This window comes from Fringilla coelebs (assembly GCF_963513975.1).
Source record: "Fringilla coelebs genome assembly, chromosome: 1".
Classification (NCBI taxonomy): Eukaryota; Metazoa; Chordata; class Aves; order Passeriformes; family Fringillidae; genus Fringilla; species Fringilla coelebs.
The window spans coordinates 124135887-124150436 of NC_140028.1; positions in this window are offsets into that span (position 1 = coordinate 124135887).

Genomic DNA, 14550 nt, shown 5'->3' on the forward strand with positions numbered 1-14550 from the left:
ACCTGTGCTGACGAAACAGTCCTAACTGTGAAGATACTTTTTGTGATAGAGTCACTTCTCTTGCAAACACCAACCTGGGGAGCAAAGTGGCATTTCTTAATATATTTATTCCAAGGTTAATTAAAGTATACTTTCAATATTTAGATTGAAATGGATCTTGTCCTTCATCCTGCACCTATTCCTGTCTCAGAAACTAGAATTATAATGCAGTTAAAATGCCACAACACCGAATTATATAACACAGTTACCAAGATAAATGAGAGAGCAAGAGACTTGGGCAAGAAAAAAGTGATGTGAATTTAAATAGCATAGAGAAGAGGAGGCAAGAGAGAATATACAAGAGCTCCACCAGATGGCAAAACCTTCAGGGGAGACCCCCTGAATGGCACAATGGGCTAAGGGCTGCAGGCAGGAATGCTTTCCAGGTTCAGTAGCACTTCAGATGGCAGCTCAAAAAGGCATTTCTCTCTTCAGCAGCCATTTTAGGTAACTGTCTCTGTTGGGTCGTTGTTTGTTGTTACTTCTGCATCTCTTTTATTACTCTGCCTCTTTCCTTTTGCTTTTGTGCCTCAGACTGGTCATTCAATTTTCATATTTCCTTTTCATTTCAGCTGTTTCTGTCTTCTCCTGTGCTCTTTCCCCATCCTTTCCCCTACTTCTATTGCTTATTCTTTCTCTCCGTTTTTGTCACTGTTTTTCCATTCCTCCCGGCCCACCATCGTCGAAAGGGACGATCCCCCCTCCCTTCCCTTGCAAGCCAGGCCGTGGTCTGGCATCAGAAACCCTTCCTCGCTCCTGGATCGAGAACTGAGGCGTTTGGGCTTTGGCACCTCGGAGCTGCTCACAGCTGGGACTGAAAACAGATGTCACTTCCGCTGCCAGCTGCCGGCAGATGAGCAGCAGCTGCCCCAGGGGCCAGACCTCCTGCATGGCAGCTGCTGGGCTGACACCGAGAGCTGCCTGCTAGCCGGAGTCAAGCTGCAAGCAGAGCCATCCCAGAATCCCACGGAGGGAGGGGGGATAATCCGCCCCAAGGCCAGACCCCCCTTCCCCTGCTTCAGTAGCCAAACTAGGGTTTGTAAAGTCAGCACCTAGTCAAGGAGCCAGATTTGCAAATCTATCAGAACGGCAGCAACAACAAAAAGTGAAAGAAAAAAAAGCCAAATCCAGGTATGGCTTACAGTCCTGGTGACTGGAAAAAGTATGTTTTCACTTAGTAACCTGGGATTTTGCCAGGAGTTGCTCAGAGACAAAAAGCAAGGAACCCCACGACGCTGTGTTAGGCAGCTCCTTTCCACAGCAGAGACATGGCCTTGCTGAAACCCCACCGAAGTCAGTGGGACTGAAATTTCCTAGCAGTGCACTCAGGAATGCACGGCATCTCCTCCCTCCAGCCATCTTCAGCTAACTCACACATAACCATGCTGGTTATGCTAGGGGCTTATAATTATCATCATCATCATTATTTTTATTGTGCTGCAGTTCTAAGTGTGTATTTATGCTGTGCTCAACTCCCTTGCCATTTGGTAGGGAACATTATGGTCTTCATTAATGCCCACTATGTTTTGGAATTTAGTTGTGACTCCAGCTTAAGCGCCCGCAGGCCTGTGGTACGTGGGGTTATAGGGACACTTTTGAAAGGCAATTCAGAATTTAAAGTCTCTCTTTGAGTACTCACTCTGAATCCAATGACAGCAGAATAAGCCTAAAAGGATGATTTTGTGCAGGACTAGAAAAAGACTTGGCCTCTTTTGGACACTGTCCCTCTCTCCTGTATGCTAGCATTTAGGGTTGTGCTGCTGTGTAGAAATTCAGACAGGGAATAACTGAGTAACTGTTGCCTGGCTGAAAACTAACCTGCAAAAAAGTGGCTAGCTCTCACCAGAGTCACCAGGTGGCATGCCTTTGGGGGAGAAGGCACATTGTGATTCCTGCTGCAAAGGGATGTGCTGGAGGCATGTAGGGCTGCAGCAGTAGAATCACAGATTTGCCTAAACGGTGACTCAACTGCAGGGCAGCGTTTTCTTAATTTTGCAGTTGCAGCTCCTGCCTATGTTGAGAGCAAGATGAGAATTTGTTACTCTGACACTGTCGTGCCCCTTCGTCAGACAAGGGCGTCTATCCACGGGTGAAGTGCGGGAGGGTCAGGCGCTGCTGGATGTGGCTCCTCTCTTTGGCTGTCAGTGCAGTCTCTGTGAGCAGCAAAGTAAGCCTGGCTGTGTGTTGTGACATGCAAACCTCTCTGAAAATGATAAATCTGAAAATGCTCAGAGGTGAACTGCATTCCAGACTGGTAGGTCAGAATAAGAAAAGGAAGGAAGGAAACGAGGTGTCTCTCCCCCCTTCTGTGAGTGGCTGCTTACAGCAGATCAAAGAAGGACTTTTATGATGGATATTTCAAGAAAAGCTGCAAAATGCCTTGAGTGCAAAGCAGAAAATACACATTACTTCTCCTTGGTTGTTTGGTTTTTACTTAATCTTTAAAGCAACTGGCTTCACTGACTTTGGTCTTTAATCCTGCTTCCGATTGTGCACCTTTGTGTAGGCAGCTCCACAGTTTTGAAATGTGCAGGATTTGTCCAAAGCTTTGCTGCACCATGGTTACTTACGGTTGTTTGCAGTATAAGAGTGGTCATTACAGTGGCGGCAATGCACCCTCTGCTGGTGTCCATCAATATTTTATCTGAAATCTTCCCCAAGTTAACTATCAACACATACTGCTGATGGCAGAGGAAGGGCCAATATTTTTCTCTCCATCTTCTCAGATTCCCTCCCAGCAGTGATAACCTAAGGTGTTGAGATGGGATGAAAAAACTCTGGGCATGATGTCAACTATAAAGTGAAAAGCAAAGACGCAACTACCTTCAAGAGGAGGCTGGAAAACACCCTTAGCATGTGGGCTAATGGAAAAATGGGGATTTATGCTAATCATGGTGTGTGGGTGGAGGATAGCAAAGCATTTGTTATCGTCTGGGATGGCTCCTGCCAACAGGTATCTGCCTCAGGCTGAATTTTTGGTAGTGGTTTTTGCATACCTTTTTCATTCCTCTCAAAACACACAGTCAGTCAGATTTGTTTCAGCTTTCTGGAAAACCCTAAATTACAAACGAAATGGGCATTTGAACAATTCTGTGTTCAAGTTATGAATATTCAAGTGATTTATTTGAATTCTATTTTGTACTTTAGTGAAAATCTCAGGTATTTTCCTTTTTTTTAAAATTTTTTTGTTTTTATGAATCTTAAGCCAAGTTTGATAAAAACCTTAGAAGCATCAGAATAAACCTAGAAAATATTATCTGTACTGCACTGTGATAGATGTGGTCCATGACTCAAATGAGCATTAATGAATGGCTGGGCATAATGGCAGTAAGTGGGAAACATGAATGTAAGCACAGCCTACACTACCAATCTTGTATGCAAATTAAAAAAACCCTGTTTTGAGTGTGAAGTAAAATGGGAAAGAAATCTCAGTAAGAAAAGACATCCACTACATTCAGTGAGGATAACAGAATGATTTCTAGTCCATGATTATCATAAAGAATTATCCTTTAGAATGAGTCTAATAATTTATGTTCTTTATTAGGTTTGTATCTTTCTGCAGGAAAGGATTCAGATGGATCCTCAGAGGATCTTTAGAAACAAAAATGCCATATTGTAGATATTCGGTGTGGAAAAAAATTAAACTTGTAGAAAAATATGTTGCAGGTAATAATGCCTTGGAAGTAAAGTGCTCTTCTCTTTAGTAGCTCTTTCATGCCCTCTGCAGTTAAAACTCTGTTTTGTGTCTGTGCAGTCAAAGTCTGTTTTTCCTGGTTGCAGAATTCAGTACCTAGGGTTAAGAAAACTATAAAACTGTAAATAAACACTGTTGGAAAATTTTTTTGGGTTGCCTGTGTGCTAGGTTGTGACTTTTATTATGCACTCATATTTTACAAGCATTACAGTAATGCAGATGATCCTGTGCTTTCACAGTGGTGCCTCTCACACAGCAAGAGCTGAGGGCACAGGAGTAAACAGAGGTGCCCTCCTGTGTGAGACCCTTGCTGGTTTCTCTACATGCAGGCATCCATCTCCACTCAGGTCTGCAGTTTCATGCATATTTGCTGTCAGGTAGAAGGCATGTACAGATGGCTGTATAAACTACTTAAAAGCAACTGTGAGTCTCATCATTACATGTGACTATTTTTAGCATCGCTTTCAGAAAGTGTTGATCATATTTTTGCATGGAGTTATCTGAAGTGATTCATCCTACCCAAAACAGTTATAAAAGCAGGTGAGAAAAAGTGTCATATTTCAATTGATTGTGCCTCCATTACATTCAACTAATTTCAAAGGCATGTCTAACTTTTGGACATACAAAATTGTGAAATAGTGCACCATAGGTCTTCTACTTATACTTGAAGAGAAATGTGCATAAAAATTTCATTGGATGAAAGAAGAAATGGTCAATTTCTACAGTACCAAAGGTCAGTCCCAAAGTATCTCTTGAGGAGGAAAGAATAAGTATGATATAATTAGGTGAAAGAATTAATAACAACAATGGTAATAATAATCACTATTAAAGGAATTAAAAGATGCAAAAGTCAGAAATGCTGAGAAGGTAATCTGCTATTTAAAACATCAAAGATATTTTATTTTTCACAGAAATGACATTTTCAAGAGTGACTGCTGGTTACTGATCCTGGCATGAGCTTCCACTACACACTAGAACAGGTTCAAACAGGTACCTTTTATATATGTAACTGAAAAAAGGATAACTCCTGCCAGCTCTCTGGGCTATGGCTCTCACTGTCACTGCTGTGTTCATTAGTAGAAACAAAATTTGAACTGAGACACTTGTCTAACGAAAGTATCTCTGAAGAAATGAACATATTGCTATACACTGAATGCATTACTTTGGGTTCCTGATCTTCACTGAGACATTAACGTGCCAGCCACTTTTACAACAGTGACTGTTCTCCCAGGAATTCCACAGCCTAAATTGACCATCCAAGGAGTGAGGCTCACACAGATGCTGTAAGGAGGCTGGGGAAGGCCAAGAATCCAGGCACTACTTCAGGAAATACAAAGCCCCACAATGGTGAGGCCAATGCCAGATCACAGAGACCCCTTAGGCCCCCACTGTCTTATTGCCCTTTTTTCTCCCCCTTAAAGAGGAAAGTGAGAATGGTGCACGTGGTCCCATGTTTCAATAAAGACCAAGGAATCTGGTTTCCTGCTCAGGGAAAATGAGAGCTGGCAGGTTGGTAAATTTCACTATGCTTCAGCCTCTCCCTCTATGCAATATGAATAATGGCTACTTCACAGCAGCATTTCTTACAGTGAATTCATATTTATGAAGTATTTTGTAAATTGAAAACCATAAATGCTTGAAGGATCTGTCTTGTAAAATTTATTGCTGCTGAGATGATACTCAAGCGCCGAAAACAACTCTGTGTATTAGGGAGCCCTTGATTAACCAGCTGGACCATGGAAATCTTGTTTTGCCTGCATTCATTTTTCAGTGGCTCTAGAGATAATAGGTGGTATTACTCATGTACCTGAAATATAGGCAAGGACCTTGGACTACAGAATTTGTCAGTGTAATGAATTTACTCAGCCACATTTCTCATTTGACTCATTTGATGTTGTGCAGTAGATTTACGAATGCTCATCTCCGTTTATGTTGTTTATGAGCAACGTGAATTGAGCTGAAATCCTTCTTGGACAGACATTTGACACTGCTGTTAAGAACTGGTGTGTTTTGAAAACATTTAATAGAGGACTGGGCTTTCAACTGATGTGTGCAGCACTAGGGGAGCAGGACTGGCCACAGAGGTGTGTGTAACCCTGACAGCCCAGGCTGTGCCACCACAAACAGAGGTTGGGGGACCTGAGGAGAGGGCTGGGGACAGCAGCTCTGTGGCATTCATTTCCAGGCAGAGCCTTCTTCTTGATCCCTGAGCAGACTTTGCTGCAGGTGCCCTGCACCCTCAGCCCAATCTGGCTCCCAGCTCAGCCCCTCCCCAGACTAACAGGGCTGGGGATGGTGGCTGAGCTCAGGACCATGCTCCCCCCAGGGACTGTCAGCAGGAAACATCCCCACATCCTCACATCCCTCCTCACTGCTGACTGCTCTCTGCTCAGGGCTGAGGCTGGCATTTCGTAGGATGAGGAGGAGACAACACTTGGGAATATTCCACCTGAATGAATTTTTGGGAAGAAAACATGTTGTCTACTAAGTTGAAGTGATCTCTGGAACCAAATTGGAATAAGTCAGGGTTTTTAGCTCATTTAAAACACATAGGCTTCAATCAATTCACCAAAGCCATGGCCTAGCATTTCTGTATTTCAGCCTAGCATTGCTGGCTTCAGAGGAGAGCAGATCAAGATCTAGCAGCTGCCCTCAGAGGGACAATCATCATCTTCTTCATCATCATCATCATCATCATCATCATCATCATCATCATCATCATCATCATCATCATCATCATCATCTTCTCCTTCTCCTTCTCCTTCTCCTCCTTCTTCTTCTTCTTCTTCTTCTTCTTCTTCTTCTTCTTCTTCTTCTTCTTCTTCTCCTTCTCCTTCTCCTTCTCTTTCTTCTACTCCTTCTTCTACTCCTTCTTCTTCTTCTTCTTCGGCACAGGGAGGAAGTTGGACAACTCTGGAGTCTTTGTGAAAGATGCTCAGCCAGGAAGACTACTCCATTGGCAAGATGTGGCATTAAACAGCAGAATATTCCTCCCATGGGGCAATACACTATTATAAGGAAGTGCAGTTTACTACAAAAAAACCCAAACAAAGGAAAGCATTTGGAGCAAGGTGCATTTGGATGCCAAACTGGTTTACTTGGATTGAAAATACTCTGATGTTTCAAAACTTCCTTTTTCTCTCACTACTCATAACAAAATAAAAAAGAAAATGCCATTCCTGGCTTTGATATAGGTTGAAGATATTCAAATGTCAGACTTCACGGAGGGACAAAAAAATCATCTCTGCCTCTCAGCTTTGCCACCACAGAGTGGAGGTGAGAGAGACGATGGAGAGGTGTGTTGGAGGCAGCAGTGCAGGAGGAGGGGGCTGCACCAGAAAGGGAGGGATGGAGAAAACAGCATCTCTGAAAGCACCTGAGACCCACGAAGAAATGGGCTGGAACCCTGATATACTGAGCAGGGGGAGAGAAAGTAAGCGAAGATGAGGTTAAGGGTGCTCCTGCGATAAAGGTACGGCTTTTCAGCGGGAAGCCCGCGATCCCCGCGGGGTGGGCGAGCGCAGGGCTCGGGGCCATCCCGCCCGGAGCGGGGGAGCGGCGGCGCTCGCCCTGCAGGGGGAGTCGAACACCGGGAATGGGAGCGGCGGGAGCGGCCGCGGCTCCCGGGGCTCCCGCGGGCGCTCCGAGCGCGGCTCTGCGCCCGCCGAGCGCCTCGGCAGCTGAACCCTGCTGGTGTGATTTAGGTGCTCTGTGTGATAAAGGTTGGTCGGTGGGTTTAGCGAACGCAAAGTACTTTATGATAGTATAAAAGTGGATGAGCTTGTTCAGCTCTTTATGACATGATGAGGTGGATGTATGTGAGCAGGGGAAAGGGCAGCCTCCTGGCATGGACCAAGGTTCAGGTTGTGGAGTTCCAGCTAAAGAAGGAAAGCCTAAAATCTTTACCCTCTGATGTAGCCAGTCAGTCCCAGACTCACGGGTACCTCCATCAAACTTAAGCTGTATTAAAACTTAAAGTTTTCAAGAAGAAAGTATATTGTTCGGCAAATCCTGCACAGAATTTTTTAAAATTACATTTGTGATAACTTCATCATCTTAAAAGTAATGTCATGCAATCACATATTAATGGCTAAGGATAGAATCAGCAAAGGCTGAAGAAAAATATCTGTTCCATACCAAAGTGCTTATTCTCTGGCTCTCACTTGCCCCCTTTCTTTAGGATAGTGTGTGCAGGAGGTATGAGCCCTTCCCAAGTGGGTCCAGAGCAGTTTTGTGAATGACAATCTAGAGCCAAGGGAGCTGCACCTGGTATGCAGTTTGGGGAAACAATTACCAGCTCCTCAACGACTGCCAGAGCCAGGCAGGGTTTGAGGGAGCTGCAATAGCTGCCTGTGATCTCTGTCTGGCAGACACTGAAAGTACGCGCACATGCACAAAGGCACGTTCAGAGCTGCACCTGCACACCAGCTAATTTATAGCCCCGGTGCTTGAGCCAGAGCCAGTCGGTGCTATTCGCAGTTGTCATCAATCTCTTTATTCTTTTGCACTGTTTGTTGCATCCACTTATTTTAGGCAGTAGTGCTGGAGGTGTAGTTAGTAAGTGCCTCACCCCTGCTCAGAGAAGATTCATAGCTCCAAGTTGATTGGACTCCTTTGCTCAATGTCAAAATTGTCTAAAGACCACTTAAATGTGAGATGTTTGAATATTCTGTACATACCAGATCTTCTTACATACTTTATCCAACTCAAGTGCTGACTGTTATCAGTGCAATATACTTAGACAATATTCTGGCTGTATCAGCTTGCTGTATTCTTGATCTTTCTCATTAGATTAAATACAAGTGCTAATAAATGACAGATTCGCTTTCTCTATCTGTGAGCACATCACACTTTTCAGACAGACTCTTTTTCAGGTTTCACATATTTTATCCAGTCAGCTCTTTCCAATTATTCTGATCTATTTGAGACAGAGATTGAAGTTTTCCACTAGTTACTGTTAGCATTTGCTTAAACAAGTGCACAATAAAAATTAATTTTCAGTGGTTCATATGTAACATTTTGCATGGAAAGATTCAAGTACTTTATAAACATGAGAGGTGACAGCAAGCAATGTGTAATACCCAGGGAGAGCTGTTCCTATTTTGCTGAGATACACAATTTCTGAGTCTTGATTTACCCATAGCCTTGACAGTGAGATAGTGCAATTACACTTCTTGACAGCCTCACACCATCAAGAATTGCTGCTGCCTCTGCCCCCACCTTTCCTTACAATGTGACCCCTCCCCATAAAAGCTCATTGGCTGTGGAAGACTGTGACAATCCAGCTATTTTAAAGGATTTAGCTAGGTATTACATAAGAAACTAACACAACTAATTTTGGTTTGTAGGTACTCCAACTAAAATCCATAGTGATGACATTGAAGATCAGGAGCTTGCTCCAGATAGAACTGTAAAGCAGCATATGGTTTAACTATCTCTTTCTGTATGCTACTCATAGAAAGAGAAAACAGCTGTTGAAATTGCAACTCTTCTTTGTACCTTCAGTCACGGACAGTCCAGTGAAGCTCCCCTGAAGCTGGGAGTTTTGACCACCTGGAATCAAGTAAACAAATTGTTCATGGAGTGCCACTGGTCTCCATGCTGATACAAGGACATATTGAAAAAAAAATGGGGAATCTCAGCTGTCAGTGTGAAAGCCCAAAATGGGTATCATTTAATGTAATGGTTGCATAAAGGAGAAAAATAAATGGAAGCAGGAAAAAAAACATGACCAGATATCCCCCACAGTATCCTAGTGGTCCAGCCATACTTTACAAGGTGCTGCTTCTGAAGATTGTAAACATTATCCCCCCCAAAAATCAGCTTCCTGTGCATTGTTCTGGGCTTGCACTCATAAGCACTGCCTTCTGCAAATCTTACTATCTCACCTGCAACACAGGCCTGGCATGACTGTGTTAATTTGATTCTTCTACTAGCCTGGCTTCTGTTACTTGTGATTCCTCTGCAATAGATTCCTTTTCATGGTGTAGAAGGAGAAGGAGCAGATAACAACAAACAGCTTGTTGCACAATCCTGAAAAGTCTCAGGAGGGTTCATGTGGGGAGGTAACTTAGAAGGGCGTTGATACGGTGAATAACTGTGGGCTTTCTTCTCAGGAAAAGAGGTTCAATCCATTCCTTATAAATATACAAAACAGTTTGAGAGAAGTATTGATTACTGACCAATTTCTCCTCTTTGGAACAATCCAAACTCCTTAAATGTTGGCCAATTCCTCAAAGATAACAAGAGCAGAAGTCTTGACAAATTGTCCAAGGTACTTAACCAGATTTCTCTTGAGGAGTAGAGACCAAGAAACTATTTAGCTCAGTAGCCACCAGAAAAAACATTGCACTCTTATCTTCTCAAGTGGAACAGGATTTAAGTTGGATGTACAATCTGTGGTAATCTCCAAGCAAGTTACCATGAGAACAATTCTTAAGATAAAGGCTCATGCACTGTTTTGGTTGTCTTGCCACACTGTAGAGACAGAAATCTCTACAGTGGTCTGTGTGCAGTTCAGGGGTAGAAAGCAAAGCAGCTTCAGGGAGGGGCAGAACTGGGAGCTCACTGCCAGCACTTACCACTGCACACATTTCTCAGAATGGTCAAGGCCTCCTGGCCACACTTATTTCCAGAATGAATCTCAGCCACATGTTCTGCTGGACAGACTCCCTTCTGCTACACCAGCTGCAGAGCTTCTCTTCCCTCCACAGGCTGCTGTTGTCAGCCTCAAATCCAACATCTCTAGTGCCATATTATCACAAGCTTCACGTGTGCTTTTCCAGTGGAAGGCCTCTTTCCTACTTTGGATTACTTTTTCCTGGTCTTCTTTGAACTGAAAAATCTCATCAGCCTTGGTTTCCACAGGATACCAGAAATCTCATATTCTCTTCTGTTTCCTAGAACAATACTACCTACACCCTTTCTTTTTTTTTCCCCTCTCCTGCTCTATAATATCAGAGACAAAGCTTTTCTTCTCATTTTTTAGACTATCTTCTTCCTGCTGGTACAGCCACTAACTTACCAACTGCACGTGGAAAGGGCCCTCAAGTACACGGTGCTCTGAAACTCTGTGCTGCTCTGCTGTCAGCAGAAGTCTGTTCTGATGTTAAGCAAGTTTACAGAGAGATCAACAGGTGCTGTTATAATTCAGAAATATTCAGCTTTAGAGCCAAATCTTCATGAAAAAAATATGCTCAAAGATTGCTTATATTATATATATATAATATGCACTTATATCTATCTATAAATTAAATCTATAATCTATACATTAAAAGTGTCTGCATGCAACTATATGCTTATATATTTGTTTGCATTTTAATTTCCATAGGCCTAGGAGAAGCACATGTGAAAAACATGCAGTTTGGGGACCAAGAATAGAACCTGTCAATATTTAAGATGTTAATGTTTAAAACCAGGCTGCAGCTAAGTAATAAAAGAGGCACCTTCATCAGACGTGTTCACAAACATAATGATAACCTCAGTCTGATGAAGCCAGATGTCAAACATGAAAGAGCAGGCAGGAAGCTTCAGGAGGCTGAGAGCAAACAAGAAGAGAAGGATCTGAAAGGCCATGAAGAGTGAACTATGTTGAAAATGAGATGGTTAAAGCTGAGTTACACTGAATAAGCTCTTATTTTAATGCATTGTGGGTGGACCTAAACGAAATGTTTACTCTTGAGACTTGGCAGACTGTTATCTTTCACCTAAGAACAACTTGCTGAGTCATTTAAAAACAGTACTGAACACTGAGGAGACAAAGCTGGCAAACATTTTTCCCCAGTAGTAGGTTTTTTTTCTCTCACTAGTCCCTAATGCTGTCATAGTGTTTGCAAAATGAAGAAGTGTGTGGTGTGGTATGGCACAGGTATTATGGAGTCTTTTTTTATGGTATTATTATGGTATTATGGAGTCTTTTTTTAAAGTTTTATGAGATCTAGAAAGCCATATTCCAGGTACAGTAGCAGACAGCTGCATGGCTCTGAAGAGTTCTGTACCCCCATATGTGCTAGAAAAGATATTTATCATATACAACACTGCGTCTTCCTCTATATTCCTTTCCATTCATTTATAAAATGACAAAGATTTAAATTGATATTAAATATGTTTTAGCAGAGCTGCAAAGTATAGGACAGTTTGACTTCACAAAGCTTTATTTGCTTGATTAGGGGCTTTCTACTGTACCTATATAGGGGACTCAATCCAAAACCCCATCTAAACCAGTAGGAACACTTTCCAGGTCTTTAAAGGGTAGCAGAGCAGTTCACAGGGTGGGGGAGATGATTAGCCTCAAATTCAATGTTCTAGTGCAGACAAACTTTGATTTTCAGGTCTACTGTCTTACAAAATGAGGAAAAGTCACTTAGGACAAAGTGCCTCGCTCAGCTGATAAAGTTTCAAAGAAGGAATCCTTTCTGTTTAAACTAACTCTGTATTTCTCATGTACACTTCCAGATGACTCCTTGCCCCTGTCCTCCCCAAATGTTGGGTTAGCAGGAGGTGCTGCAGAGCCCTGTTAGCACACGTGGTGTCACCCCAGCCTCCTGTGGCTGGAGCCACACTGCTGCTGGGCTATGCTGCGGCCACTACAAGGAAAATGCACTCCTGGGAGATTTTAACTTCAGGGAACAGAGGGGAAGGCTGTGCACAAATGTGGACACAGAAAGGCAGGAAGAAAACAAGAAAATACTGAAAACTTGTAAGGGAACTTACAGAAACTGCAGAATGGGTTAAATGGTTCTGATGGTTCAAATGGTGCGCTCTGAAATCTAGTTCATTCACCTCCTTGGTAGTTATTATGCTGTCACCACGATTTAGATAATGAGTGAACATCTTTTTTCAGCATTTGTCTTAATGGTCTTGTCCCATTTCAACTAGCTATTTGCTAAACTCTCTTTTTGTACATAATAATTGATAAAGATAGGATCTCATGTGAAACCATTGGAGAGCTCTTTATGCTGTTTAAATAACTTTATACTACTTAAATAGTGTTACTTTGCAAGTATGATTTCCTCAGATTCCTCCTGCCATATTTTAAATTTAATCTGAGGTCTGGATGAAAACATTTAAGCCCCCTCCTCAGCTATGCCCCACTGCCAAGCTGGCCAATCTTCATCTGGTTTTCGGAGTTCAACTTTTTCACATACTGCTAATTAATCCTAGTGATTAGTTAATAAAAGCTCCTCTCACTTATTTCTTTTCTACTTTATGTCTATAATTCACAAATTTATATGAGAAATAGTCTAATGGAATGATTTGTCACAGTCTACTAATTGAAGAAAGCTGGTTCATTGACTCAAGAATATGGAACACCAAAGGCCTTGCACTTCTCAAAATCTGAGCAGCAGAAAGTCAAGGTGGAAAAGTCACTGGCTTCAGAGCTTATTCCCAGCTGGCTGGAAACCCTCCTGGCCCTTGGTTCTGCTTTTTGTCCCCAGTGCCTGGGGGCAAAGAGCCTGAAAATGTTTGGTTCAGACAAAGCCTTCCATAGGACTGGAAGCTGGATGGGTCAAGAATTCCCACCAGGTTGCAGGTTCTTGCAATGGAGCCCAGAAAGTACCAGTTAAACATGAGCTTTTCTCTGGAATACCTGGTCTGAGACCTGATGAGCCAGCACAGCTATTAGTGAAAGTGATGTTTTTCTCAGTTTTATAGTTGCTAAAATAACAACTTAAGCCAAAGGAGAAACTTCTTTAAGGTACACCCCCTCTTTAATTCTTTCTAATGCAATTTTTTTATAATATCTGACTCAAGAGAAATTTGAAAAGTAATAATTTGTATTTGAGCTGGATCCAAGTTCTTGAAAAGTCTTGCAAAGGCAGAATCCTGGATTTTGGCCATTTCTTTCTGGGTGGTAAGCAATAATCAAATTAATGATTCCAAATTAGTTAAAAATCATCTTGATTCAAAACCAGCACAATTACAAGCAGATGGATAAACAAGGACAATGGGAATTCACAATTCAACTGGCAGCTAGTTATTTTAAAACACCTCTGGTAAAGGAAAAACAAACCAAAAGATTTTAGGGTGTATTCAGTGGGGCAGTGTGATTACATTAGCTAGAGGCTGTGAGATCCACCCCATCAGTGACACTACTGCAGGCACTCAGTTGCCCAACAGCATCCAGGACAGCGACAGAAACAAAACCTTCTCCAGTGGTAACTGCAGAGGGGAGTCTTGGAAATCATTTCAGAACTTTATGATTTGTGCCTTTTTTACAAAGAAAATTGTCTGGGACACAAAAAAGCCCCAAACCCACAGCACTGTCTCAAAAAGTGGTAGACTCTGCCTCTCCTTAAAATAATGTCTCACTGGTGAGAGTTGTCCAGACCTATGGATGGGCAGCTGAGACATTCCCAGAGTGTTCCCAGGAGCTGAGGCCAATGAGTACAGGGCAGACAGCTCTGCTCTAGTAAACACTCTTATCCTTTGCAACCATGTGTCTGCTTACAAATTGTCTTTTGGGAATGGCTGTGGAAATCCCCTGCTTCTGATTTGTGCCTGGGAGTGGTTTGAAGGGTAGTTGGCAGCAGCCTTGAGGCTACTAGGGATGTCCAACTCTTTAACACCATAGCTGATCATAATTCAATGCCCAGGACAGTTCCCAGGCCCTGTTTATTTCACAAGGTTGCAAGTAGACTGAGAAGAAAATGAAAATGAAATATTTGGTTTGTTGAGTATAGAACTGTCATGCTCTACAAGACATCTATTACAGAGATGGATTAAACCAATGTGATACTATTGCCTGGTGCAGAACTAACTACCAAACTCCCAGAATAATTGTTTCAGCAGCATTGGTATTGCTTCAGCAAATCAGC